This window comes from Microcaecilia unicolor, chromosome 2 (genome assembly GCF_901765095.1).
Source record: "Microcaecilia unicolor chromosome 2, aMicUni1.1, whole genome shotgun sequence".
Classification (NCBI taxonomy): domain Eukaryota; kingdom Metazoa; phylum Chordata; class Amphibia; order Gymnophiona; family Siphonopidae; genus Microcaecilia; species Microcaecilia unicolor.
In genome coordinates, this window is record NC_044032.1 from 291,310,625 (window position 1) to 291,322,777 (window position 12,153).

Here is a 12,153-nt window from a genome sequence, read left to right on the forward strand (position 1 = left end):
AAACCCGTATCAATTTCCATCATGCCCAGGGAGCTGAAAAATTCTCTGTCTCTCTCAAAAATTTCCCCTAACTTATCTTCTTCTCCTGAATTTAGTAGCTTCAAAGCAGGTTAAATTATTAGATGGAAGAGGTGCCGGTAGAGCGGTGGCTTCCGGCAGAGGAGGTATAAATGTATCAGAATCAGGGAAGAAAGTGGCTTCCAATTCTGTTTCAACCCAGGAGCTAGAGGTAATAAAACACGGTTTAAAGGAATCCTTGCCTTGCTGCTGGCAAAATGTTAAAACAGGGAGAAATAATGAGTTTATCTTGTTGGGCATACTGGATGGACCGTACGTGTCATCTGCCGTCATTTACTGTTACTGTGTAATAGTATTGCTTATCTGAAAACCCGTTACAGACAGGATAAACAGTATGGGAAAGGTACAGAATTGGAATGTTTAAGGGTATGATTTACAGTTAAAATGATAACTGAGTGGAGGAGTGGCCTAGTGGTTAGGGTGGTGGACTTTGGTCCTGGGGAACTGAGGAACTGAGTTTGATTCCTACTTCAGGCATAGGCAGCTCCTTGTGGCTCTGGGCAAGTCACTTAACACTCCATTGCCCCCTGTAAGCCGCATTGAGCCTGCCATGAGTGGGAAAGCGCGGGGTACAAATGTAACAAAAAAAAACTGAGCGTGCTAATTAGAGCCTTTGGCTGGGGCTTGAACGGGGGCTAGAGCTGGTACTGGAATGATTAGATTTCTGTCCTTTTATCTGCTCTATGTGCCTGCAACTTCTACATATTATTGGCTTTGTTTCGGTTATTTTTCACAAAGGTTCTGCAATAATGCAGAATATATTCCTTCATGTCTGGCCAGAGTTTTTAGGAAATCCCCACAGTATTAGCCAACCCATCTTAAATTTTAGAAGTGGGGGAGACAGAGAGGTCTTGATAATATCTATACCTTACCAGTTAAGTATACAAAACAAAAATTGTTACTTACTACCCGATCTGAACCCAAGTGCAGAACGGCTATCCAATACTCCTAAGAATGAGACTGGATGTAATCTCTGAGTGGTCTTACCCAAGAGTCTCGCAGTAGACCTTGGATGTTCTCCAAACACAAGTAACCTTAAGGGGCAGTTTCACAGGTGTCCCAGACAAAACTTATGACCCCTTAGCTTAACCACGAAACAGAAAATTTTCTTGTTAAGAGTGAAGTCAATTTTCTACCTGTTAACAGTATGACGTTTACTCTCACTAGAAAGCGGATATCACGTCCTTAGACGGATACTATAGTAAATAAAAATATTTGTAGTCTCCTCCGTAGACTGATATCACATCAGTAGACGGATACAATTATAAAGACATCAAAAATTGTCTCGCCAAAGGCGGATACCGCGTCAGTAGATGGGTAAAAGTATAATTAGACACCTCAAAATTTAGTCTCACCCGAAGGTGGATACACTTAATCTGTAGTAAGGTATAAGAATTAAAAATAAAATTGAATGACAATTTAGCTAAAAAAGACAAAAGTTGCTAACAATTTAGAAAAATCTGACTCCCTGTTCACACAGCCATCCTCTGCTACCAAATGTTTATCTTTCTGTCCTCTCCCAAGTATAAAGGTACTAGTTACCTGTAACCTGGAATGTCCAGGACTCCAGGGATTATGGTCCTAATGCTACCAGGTGGACAAACAGAAAGACACAGAAGGCCTAAGTAATATGAGAATAATCAGCAATTGTTTATTACACTTACCAATCAGGAATACAATTAGAATAAGTAATGTAATTAATTCTCATATGAGACAGCAACCGGGACACAAACGTGACCTCTGACATTAACTCTCTGATTGCCTCTCTCCAGGATTCTCCTTTTATACTTTTTTCTCCCATGTATTTGGAAATACAAAGTCAGCATATTTCAGTAAATTCTATCTTACAGAAGCAAAGCTCTTCCTAACATATTTGCTTATCATAAGGTAAGGTCCTTCCTTACCGACTTCGATGCCTGGCTCTCCGTTTTTCTTGAGCCCTCATCCCCATCCCTCATTCTTAGTGACTTCAACATTCACACTGATAACCCATCCGACTCTTATGTTTCTCAGTTCCTCACTCTTACCTCCTCCTTCAACCTCCAACTGAGCCCCACAACCCCTACTCACAAATCTGGCCACTGTCTTGATCTCGTCCTCTCTTCTACTTGCTCACCGTCCAATTTCTGCGTTTCAGCTCTTCCTATCTCTGACCACCACCTAATCACATTCACACTTCAGCACCCTCCCCCTCAATCTCGCCCAACACTAACTACTACGTCCAGAAATCTACAGGCTGTTGACCCCCCCCCCCCGCCCCCACCTTGTCCTCTAATATCTCTGATCTCCTCCCTTCCATCATGTCCTCCAAATCTGTTGACATAGCTGTCTCCACTTACAATGCCACTCTCTCCTCTGCTCTAGACACCCTTGCACCGTCCATCTCCCGTCCCACAAGGCGTACCAATCCCCAGCCCTGGCTGACCCCTTGCACCCGTTACCTTCGCTCCTGCGCCCGTTCGGCTGAACGCCTCTGGAGGAAATCTCGCGCCCATACTGACTTCATTCACTTCAAATTCATGCTATCCTCCTTCCAATCCTCCCTATTCCTCGCTAAACAGGACTATTACACCCAACTAACTAACTCCCTCAGCTCTAACCCACGTTGTCTCTTCGCCATCCTCAATTCCCTCCTCAAAGTGCCCTCCGCTCCCACTCCCCCCCCCACCCCCTCACTCTCTCAATCTCTGGCCGACTACTTCCGTGGCAAGGTCCAGAAGATCAACCTCGAATTCACCTCCAAACCTTCTCCTCCTCTGCAGCCTATAACCCACTCTCTCAACCAACCTACCCAGGCCTCCTTCTCCTCTTTTCCTGCTATCACCGGAAACCGCCCATCTCCTCTCCATCTCGAAATCCACCACCTGTTCCTCAGACCCCATCCCCACCAACTTATCACCATCACTCCTACTATCACCCTACTACTACTACTACTACTACTTAGCATTTCTATAGCGCTGCCTGGGTTACGCAGCGCTGTACAAGTTTAAACATGGGGAAGGACAGTCTCTGCTCAAGAGAGCTTACAATCTAAAGGTAACAAACTATGTAGTAAGTGTAGGTATCATGAATGGGGAAGGTGGTTAGGCGCCAAAAGCAAGGAAGAAGAGATGGGCGCATGGCGTATGGGCTCGGGAAGTCTGTTCCAGGCATAAGGTGATGCGAGACAGAAGGGGGCGGGGTCTGGAGTTAGCGGTGGTGGAGAAGGGTACAAATAGGAGTGATTTCTTCTTAGAGCGGAGGTTACGGGTGGGAACATACGGGGAGAGGAGGGTAGAGAGGTAATGGGGGGCTGCAGATTGAGTGCACTTGAAGGTCAATAGGAGAAGCTTGAACTGTATACGGTAGCGGATCGGGAGCCAGTGAAGCGACTTGAGGAGAGGGGTGATATGAGAGTATCTGTTCACGCGGTAGATAAGACGTGCGGCGGAAGTTTGGACAGATTGAAGGGGGGATAGGTGGCTAAGCGGGAGGCCAGCGAGGAGAAGGTTGCAATAGTCAAGACGAGAGGTAATGAGCGAGTGGACGAGGGTTCGGGTGGTCTGTTCAGAAAGGAATGGGCGAATTTTGCTAATATTATAGAGGAAGAAGCGACAGGTCTTAGCTGTCTGCTGGATATGGGTAGAGAAGGAGAGGGAGGAGTCAAAAATGACTCCGAGATTGCGAGCTGAAGAGACGGGGAGGATGAGGGCGTTGTCAACAGAGACGGAAAGTGGGGGAAGAGGAGAAGAGGGTTTGGGTGGAAAGACAAGGAGCTCAGTCTTTGCCATGTTCAGTTTCAGATGCCGGTTGGACATCCAGGCAGCGATGTCTGAAAGGCAGGCCGAAACTTTGGCCTGGGTTTCGACTGTGATGTCGGGAGTGGAGAGATAAAGCTGGGTGTCATCAGCATAGAGATGGTATTGGAAACCATGTGATGAGATCAGTGAGCCCAGGGAAGAGGTGTATATCGAGAAAAGAAGTGGTCCAAGGACAGATCCTTGAGGAACCCCAACAGAGAGCGGGACGGCGGTGGAAGAAGAGCCATTAGAAAATACTCTGAAGGTGCGTTGGGAAAGATACGAAGAGAACCCGGAGAGGACGGAGCCCTGGAACCCGAATGAGGACAGTGTGTCGAGAAGTAAATTATGATTGACGGTGTCAAAGGCGGCGGATATGTCAAGGAGGATGAGGATGGAATAGTGACCTTTGGATTTGGCAAGGAACAGGTCATTGCAGACTTTAGAGAGTGCTGTTTCTGTCGAGTGTAGTGGGCGAAAGCCTGATTGAAGCGGATCGAGGACGGCCTGAGAGGAGAGGAAGTCAAGGCAGCGGTTGTGGACAGCGCGTTCAAGTAATTTGGAGAGGAAGGGTAGGAGAGAGATGGGGCGGTAGTTAGAGGGACAGGTGGGGTCAAGTGATGGTTTTTTGAGAAGTGGTGTGACTACAGCGTGCTTGAAGGTGTCAGGGACCGTAGCAGTGGAGAGAGAGAGATTGAGGATGTGACAGATTGAGGAGTTAACTGTAGGAGAGATGTTGGTAAGCAGATTGGTGGGAATGGGATCAGAGGAACAGGTGGTGCACTTAGAGGAAGAAAGAAGGCGAGCAGTTTCCTCTTCTATCATATCCTCAACCTCTCTCTCTCCACTGCAACTGTCCCGGACACCTTCAAGCATGCTGTAGTCACACCACTCCTCAAAAAACGATCACTTGACCCTACCTGTCCCTCCAACTACCGCCCCATTTCCCTCCTACCCTTCCTCTCCAAGATACTTGAACGCGCCATTCACAGCCGCTGCATTGATTTTCTCTCCACTCATGCCATCCTCGATCCGCTCCAATCTGGCTTTCGCCCCTACACTCAACAGAAACGGCACTATCTAAGGTCTGCAATGACCTGTTCCTCGCCAGATCCAAAGGTCACTACTCCATCCTCATCCTCCTCGACCTATCCGCCGCTTTCGACACTGTCAATCACAACCTACTTCTTGACACACTGTCCTCCTTTGAGTTCCAGGGCTCTGTCCTCTCCTGGTTCTCCTCCTATCTCTCCCATCGTACCTTCAGAGTACACACTCATGGTTTTTCCTCCTCCCCTATCCCGCTCTCTGTTGGAGTTCCTCAAGGCTCTGTCCTTGGGCCCCTTCTTTTCTCAATCTACACCTCTTCCTTAGGCTCCCTGATCTCTTCTCATGGTTTCCACTATCATCTTTATGCTGATGACACCCAGCTTTATCTCTCCACACCAGAAATCACTGCGGAAACCCAGGCCAAGGTATCGGCCTGCTTATCCGACATTGCTGCCTGGATATCCAACCGCCACCTGAAACTGAACATGGCCAAGACTGAACTTATTGTTTTCCCACCCAAACCCACTTCTCCTCTCCCTTCACTCTCTATCTCAGTTGATAACACCCTCATCGTCCCCGTCTCATCTGCCCGCAACCTCGGTGTCATCTTCGACTCCTCCCTCTCCTTCTCTGCGCATATCCAGCAGATAGCCAAGACCTGTCGCTTCTTCCTCTATAACATTAGCAAAATTCGCCCCTTCCTCTCCGAGCACACCACCCGAACTCTCATCCACTCTTTCATTACCTCTCGCCTTGACTACTGCAACCTACTCCTCACCGGCCTCCCACTTAGCCATCTTTCCCCCCTTTAGTCCATTCAGAACTCTGCCGCACGTCTTATCTTCCGCCTTAACCGATATACTCATATCACCCCTCTCCTCAAGTCATTTCACTGGCTTCCGATCAGATACCGAATACAGTTCAAGCTTCTCCTACTCACCTACAAATGCACTCGATCTGCAGCCCATCCTTACCTCTCTACCCTCATCTCCCCTTACGTCCCTACCTGTAACCTCCGCTCTCAAGACAAATCCCTCCTTTCAGTACCCTTCTCCACCACCGCCAACTCTAGGCTTCGCCCTTTCTGCCTCGCCTCACCCCATGCTTGGAACAAACTCCCTGAGCCCATACGCCGGGCCCCCTCCCTACCCATCTTCTCAAATCATTGCTCAAAGCCCACCTCTTCAATGTCGCCTTCGGCATCTAATCACTTCATCTCTTCTCAGGAAATCTCATCTACCCCAACTTGACATTTCGTCTTTTAGAGTTTAAGCTCTTCCGAGCAGGGACCGTCCTTATTCGTTAATTTGTACAGCGCTGCGTAACTCTTGTAGCGCTCTAGAAATGTTAAGTAGTAGTAGTAGTAAGGTCAGTAAGGTTATCCTACTTTGCAAAAATCATCCTTCCCAGCAACAAAAGTTATGTCTCCTTCATTATCTGCTTCCATGGTCAGCAGCAAATTTCCCCTTACAGTATTCTCTTGCCACACATATCTTTGTTATGACTCCATATCTGCCTGTCTCCTCAACAGAAAGGGTAAGCTGACATGAGATTCACATTCTGTGTAATTTCTTATGATTTAACTTTTCGGTGAATCTTAACCTGTTCATAGCCAGGAAGTATTTCTTCACGGAGAGAGTGGTGGATGCTTGGAATGCCCTCCCGCGGGAGGTGGTGGAGAGGAAAACGGTAACGGAATTCAAACATGCGTGGGATAAACATAAAGGAATCCTGTTCAGAAGGAAAGGATCCTCAGGAGCTTAACCGAGATTGGATAGCAGAGCCAGTAGTGGGAGGCGGGGCTGGAGGTTGGGAGGCGGGGATAGTGCAGGGCAGACTTATACGGTCTGTGCCAGAGCCGGTGGTGGGAGGCGGGGATAGTGCTGGGCAGACTTATACGGTCTGTGCCAGAGCCGGTGGTTGGGAGGTGGGGCTAGTGCTGGGCAGACTTATACAGTCTGTGCCCTGAAGAGCACAGGTACAAATCAAAGTAGGGTATACACAAAAGTAGCACACATGAGTTGTCTTGTTGGGCAGACTGGATGGACCGTGCAGGTCTTTTTCTGCCGTCATCTATTATGTTACTATGTTCACAGAGGCATAGCTGTGCTCTTAATTCTCAGTTACTGTTGCAAAGTTATTTTATGGTTCATGACCTGCATGTCCTATATAAACAGTTTCTACCCTTTTCCCTGATATCCAAAGTCCTTCAGATGATCTACATGGTCAAGGCCCAAGTAATGTTCATTGCTCCACACTGAGACAAATTTAGTTTCATTCCTTTGACTTGTCAATAGAGAACCAGTACCATTAGGCGATCACCCAACACTTATTACTCGGTCAAGAGTAAATCTTACATCCCAATCTCATGAGCTTTTCTCTTACAGTCTGGAAATTCAACTTGACTTAATGGACACTCTGCCCCTATCACAGCCAGTGAAACAAGTTCTCCTGGCATCCGGAAAACCAACTACATGTAAATCACATTCTTTTAATTTGTAGCGTGTGTTTATCTGGTTTCAATTCCAAAATGAGAACCCTTTCTCTTGCTCCTCAACAGTCATTCCAACTTGCTTCACTTCTGAGTCAAGACTTCAGGCCACCTCATTGCACTTCCATCTAACAGCTATCTCAGTGTATCACTGTCTTCATTAAAGAAAGATAGTAGCTACTCCTCCAATTTCATGAGAGGCCTAATGCATATAAGACTACCCTTAAGAGCACCACCTCTAGCATAGAATCTTAATGTTTTGCTCACTAGACTTATGAATGACCCTTCAAACATTTGGCATCTGTGTCCAGGAAATATCTCACTTGGAAAACCATTTTCCCCACAGCTGTAACCTCAGCAAATGGAACTGGTGAACTTCAAGCCCTAATACTCTTCTCTCTGTATATGCAATTTTTTCACAATAGAGTGCTTCTTCATGCTCACCCAAAATTCCTTCCTATGATCATCTTGGATTTCCACTTGAATCGGGCTATAGTTCCACCAACTTTTTCTTCCATATCATTCATCACATATAGCAATTTCTCTGCATACTCAGGACCATTGGTGAGTATTGTATTTTCTCCATTACGTGAAAGACTTGCCAGTAGCATCACAGCTTTTTGTCTCTTACAACCCCAAAGAAATCTAGATTCACTGTAATCCAAGTTCATACTATCCAATTGAATATCAGAATGCATTTCTTTTTGTTATGCATTCTCAAACTTCTGCTGCTGGGGACCATATAAGTTTCTCACCAACTTATGCAAAATCTTCCTCTATACTTAGCCAATTTCAGAACAACTTCTATTCTATATAATACATTCTCACCACCAACGTTCTAATGTGGGACTGCTTGTGTCCGTGGCTCCTGGATTTGCGGAGCTAGGCTCCGTAGCCAGGATGACATCACTCACAGCTGTTACCAGGCAGGGGTCCGGTGTTTCCTACCTTCCTCCCCCTGCTGGGAATCAGCTGTCTGTGCGCCGCTCCCTGCCACTTTGGAGCAAGTGGCAGGGAGCGGCGCATCAAAAACTACAAATGTGGTAGCCACAGAACCCCCCCCCCCCCCCCCCCGAAGCACATCAACAGCCGCCCCCCCCCCCCCCCGGCCACATCAACCCCCTCACCACCTGCAGCTGCCACTGGTAACGCTGTCCGGCAAGGAAAAAAAAAACATAAACGTTTTTAAACCCAGCCCAAATCATTCGCAAATGCCTGTCTTAAAACGCAGTCCCTGCAGCCGCTCCTCCTCTTGCCTCCACGTCACTGCCCCTGGAGTAAGACCCCGGAGGAGCGCAGCAACGTGACAGGCGAGAGGAGGAGCGGCTGCAGAGACTGCGGGGTTTTTTTATATATTCTTTATTTATACATTTTCCATTTACATCCAATGACATAAATAGCAGATATTCAGAAATTAAAATAGAAGAAAAATACAATCCTCAAAACCAAAAATGGTTTAAAAGAAAAACAATTTAGATTTGTCCACACAGAAAATGAATCAAGATACTAGGGGGGGAAAAAAAAGGAAAATAACACAAGTTATATTAACGGAAGGGTCAAAGCAGGCTCCCGCAGTCAACGTAACAGCGTTCCTATACTTCAGTTCTTCAGGAGTTTTAACACTTTCCTTCATTTTAAGAAATTCTAACAATTTTTCAGGAGTAAAGAATATATAATTAACTGTTTCAAAAGTAGCATGACACTTGCAAGGAAACTTTAACAAAAAGGTAGCACCAATATTTAAAACTCTAGATTTATATAACAGAAGTTCTTTTCTCCTTTTTTGAGTACTCCTTTCCATGTCAGGAAAAATCTTTATCTTTTGTCCAAGAAATAAATAAGTGACGAAAATAAAGTCTCATAATGTTATTTCTGTCCATTTCAAGTGCAAATGAAACAATCAATGTAATCCTCTCTGTGATCAATTCCAAGGAACTCTCAAGGAATTCCGTCAAATTCAATTGTTGAAGTAGCCTGAGGTTGATCATTAGTTGATTTCCTTACTCCTGAGATGTATTGGGTCCTAGTGATAGGAGGATATCTTTCCTTAGGAATACCCAGTACCTCTCCCATATATTTTCTAAACTTATCTAAAGCTGGTATTAAAGAAGATTTAGGAAAATTCAGTATTCTCAGGTTATTCTTTCGTCCATTTTTTTCCAGATATTCCAACTTCCTATCTTGAGTTTCTTTTTCTTTGATCAATGTTGCAGTTAAAATTTGTAACTTATTAACCTCAGTTTCCATTTTTACCATTTTCTCTTTTTGTTCATGGACACTTTGAGTCAAATTTTCACTATTTTGTTTGTTCCTTTATTTCGTCCTTAATAGATACAATAATCTGAAGTAGAGTTTTATTTACCTCTTGAATCGCGTCCCAAAGCGAAATCATTGTCACCTGCTTAGGTTTTGTCAATCCTCGGCTCTAGGAAGTGGACCCACGGGTAGGGTAGCAGGGACATCGACCAGCAATTGTCCCTGGTTTGGTGTTCCTCTATTCGGGGTTGAGGTAGTCGGAGGTCCTCCTTCCACAAACTCTGAGGATTCTGCCTCATACTGTTGTGGACCCGCCGATACCAGCGCATTTCCGTGTTGCGGAGGAGCGGTGTGGGATGGTGGGGGGGGGCTTAGCATAGCTCCCTCAACGCTGCGCTCTGCTCCAAGAAGGGGCAAGCCCGTTAAAGCTGGGATCTGCTCGCCAACAATCCCGATTCCGAAGCTCTCCAGCATTCCTTGGCGAGTGCCCAGCGTAGACGCTGGGCCCGTGGAGGTAGGAACCTGTGTTTTTGCCTTTCTTTTCCCCATTGAAAACGGGGGCAGAAATGCTCTCACTGGTTCGCTGTCAGATCTCAGGAGCTCAGGATTGAACAACCGTTATAGGCGCCATCTTGATTCAGGCACAATCTCGAGACTGCGTTTTAAGATTCGGGAATTTGCGAATGATTTGGGCTGGGTTTAAAAATATTTATCGCTTTTTTTCTTTTTGTTGCGGCCGCTGCTGCTCAACAGGGGAAGCAGCAGCGGCCGGACAGCGTTACCAGTGGCAGCTGCGGGTGGCGAGGGGTTTGATGCACCGGGGAAGGGGAGGGTCGCTGGAAATGGGGAGGGGGAGGGGGTCGCTGGACATGGGTGGTTGCAGGGGGGGCAGGGGGAGAGGAGGGTCGCTGGACATGGATGGCTGCAGGGGGGGCAGGGGAGAGAGGTGGGGAGGGGGTCCTGGGACCAGAGGGGAGGGGGTGGGGAGGGGACCCTATGAGAGGGGGGGTGGGGGCTCACACTCAGTCTCTCACATACACTCTCTGACACACTCCCTGTCTATCACACTCTATCTCTGTCACACACACAGTCTCACACAGACACTCTCTCTCACATACACACTGTCTCTGTCTCTCTCTCATTCTCTCTCTGACACACACACTCCATCTGTTACACACACTCTCTCTCAAACATACACACTCCGAGGAAAACCTTGCTAGCGCCCGTTTCATTTGTGTCAGAAACGGGCCTTTTTTAATGGTTATAGATATTTGCAAAGTGTCCACATGGGTCTCTATCCATATATTTAACAAACATTATTGTCTGGATCATTTGTCAGCTCAATGTGTGGCATTTGACCAAGCAGTTCTCCACATCCTGTTGGCCTAAAATTAGTCTCCTCTGTGTTCTTTTCCTCCATTGTTTTTTTTTTTTATTAAGTATTTTCTTGTTTTTCTATTCCCGGACCACCAACTGAAGCAAATTTTAGATGACCCTCAGTTGGGAACTCACCTCTGAGTGTGCCTTCATTTCCCTGGTTAGTCTACAGAGAAGGCAATCTTGCTTACCCATAACAGGGGTTCTCCATAGACATCAGGGAAATGCAGCCACATTCACCCTCCCCACTCCCTACCTGTCATCTAAAAAAAAAAATAAAAAAAAAAATCACAGCTTTGTTATGGATTGAGGGGGAGATAAAGGCAGTGTGAGAACCCTTAATCACGGTCACATATAAAACACTGACATCTGAGCCGAAGAACTACTCTGGCACCCAAGACTCCATCAGATGACATCACCTCTGATAGTAGCTACATTTCCCTGATGTCTATAGAGAAACCCTGTTACTGGTAAGTTTGCATTCTATGGATTATTAATGGTTTACTGCATGCAGAACATAAAATACAGCCACAAGTTAGAGATCTCTATTTTATGTGATTTACTTTACATTATGTTGGCTTCCAAGTTGAGACCAGACTGAATTTTAAAGTTTTATCCCTGATTCATAAATAGATTTATACAGGTGAACTGGTATATCTGGCTGATCAATTGGAATCCATAATGATACAACAAGTTCCTGCAGACATACCAGTCTGTGATAATTGAATCTGCTCTAGATGAGACTAAGAAATTTTCTGGTTATGTATGTTGCTGCTGTGGTATTGAATGCAAGACACAGGGACATTTTGGAAGAAAGCATTACTATGCACCAATCCTACTGTCAAATATTGCATTAACATTACTCCTAGTACTAACTCAGGGTTACCTGTTTAGTCATTTGGAGAGTCCTGCCAATCACTGTTCAGGCCCAGTCTATACCTATTCACATGCTCAGACACTAGCAGTCTTCCACTGTCATTTAATTTAATGTTAAAACAGTGGAAGCTGGTGATCTCAGTTTTGTTATAGCTTAAGCATTCATCTGGAAGTAAGTTATCTGGTTGTCCAGGGAGTGGAAAAGTTATGTAACAGGAATTGATCAAATCAAAGTTCCCAGTATGT

General features: G+C 45.8%; 1 protein-coding gene across 1 annotated transcript in view; it reads left to right on the forward strand.

Annotated features, from left to right (window-relative positions):
• The window catches only part of HUWE1 (HECT, UBA and WWE domain containing E3 ubiquitin protein ligase 1), a 1,034,695-nt gene that overhangs the window by 730,621 nt on the left and 291,921 nt on the right, over positions 1-12,153 (forward strand).